We start from the raw sequence: 1,563 nt of genomic DNA, 5'->3' as shown, positions 1-1,563 counted from the left end.
CACCATGTTGACCAGGATGGTCTCGATCTCTTGACCTCGTGATCCACCCGCCTCGGCCTCCCAAAGTGTTGGGATTACAGGCGTGAGCCACCGCGCCCGGCCCTGTTTTGTATTTTTAGTAGAGATGGGGTTTCACCATGTTGACCAGGATGGTCTCGATCTCTTGACCTCGTGATCCACCCGCCTCTGCCTCCCAAAGCACCCGGCTAAAATTATTTTTTGATAAGAGCATTGGAGAGATTTTCACAAAGGAAGGGAAATTTTATTTGGACTGTTTCCCCCATCGGAATTCCTTTCTGCATTTTAGTTGTGGTTTACAGACCCTTCCTGGGTCCAATCTCTGAGTAGATTGAGGCCTTCTATTGTGTTTTCCAAAAACGTTCTAGAGAGAACTTTCTTCATCAGTGTTCATGGCACTTTAAAGAGTATATGTATGAATATATGTTCTGGTTTTTTTTTTTTTGAGATGGAGTTTCGCTTTTGTTGCCCAGGTGCCATCTTGGCTCACCGAAATCTCCACCTCCTGGGTTCAAGTGATTCTCCTGCCTCAGCCTCCCGAGCAGCTGGGATTACAGGAATGTGCCACCACGCCCAGCTAATTTTGTATTTTTAGTAGAGACAAGTTTCCTCCATGTCGGTCAGGCTGGTCTCAAACTCCCGACCTCAGGTGATCTGCTCACCTCAGCCTCCCAAAGTGCTGCGATTTCAGGTGTGAGCCACTGCACCCAGCCACATAGGTTTTTTTTTTTTCTTCTTCTTTTTCTTATTTTTTTGAGTCTGATCTTATTTATTTGTTACTCAAAAAATCTTATTTCTGACTGGATTTAGACTTGGAAGTAGAGCTTGCAGAGAGTAGTCTGCGTCTCTTTGCAATTTGTTCCTGGCGCTTATCTTTAGCTTCCTTCATTCTCTTGGTCAAAAGTTTAGCATATTCTGCAGCCTCTTCCTTATTTTTCTGAGTTCACTGCTTCTTCAGAGCAATTAGCCGCCGTTTGTGCTGCAGGACATGTGGAGTCACAAGACGCTGAACCTTGGGTGCTTTGGTTCTAGGTTTCTTACCTTCTTTGTTTAAGGGATTTCTTACAATATGCTGGCAGATATCATCTTCCTTAGAGATTGAAAAACTTTCGGATTCTGCTAGTTCTTTTGGGCCCCAGGCAACAAGGCACCGTAGTATCAGTCAGTCCAAGAATATTCTTCTTTCCTTTTTTCACAATAACCAAGTTGAGAATGTTCAGATTGGCCTCTATGACCACATACTGATTTTTCTCTTTCATTCTCCAGTTCTTGTCTGTAACAGAAATGCCCCTTAGTAGCAGGCGGACACGGCCATGTGTTAAGACACACCGCTTCATGGGGAAATCTTGTTTGTCGTTCCCACCACTGATTCAGGCCACAAAACCCTTCCAATCTCCACCCAGAGTGTGAGCAGCAACTTCTGTGGCCATACGTGTCTCATAAAACGTACAGCGTTTGCGTTTATTGTCCACTTCAATGAGTTTCTGGAAGCCAGTGGCTGGGAAGGAGATGTCAGCTTCATCTTGAAGCAGCAGAACGCCTCCG

The 1,563-nt window shown here is 45.0% G+C and overlaps 1 pseudogene; it reads right to left on the bottom strand.

Annotated features, from left to right (window-relative positions):
* Positions 1–808: 808 nt before the first annotated feature.
* The window catches only part of LOC108291133, a 2,716-nt pseudogene continuing 1,961 nt past the window's right edge, over positions 809–1,563 (bottom strand).

Source organism: Cebus imitator, unplaced genomic scaffold, assembly GCF_001604975.1.
Source record: "Cebus imitator isolate Cc_AM_T3 unplaced genomic scaffold, Cebus_imitator-1.0 Scaffold18, whole genome shotgun sequence".
Taxonomy (NCBI): domain Eukaryota; kingdom Metazoa; phylum Chordata; class Mammalia; order Primates; family Cebidae; genus Cebus; species Cebus imitator.
This window is presented reverse-complemented; position numbering and strand designations above follow the sequence as displayed.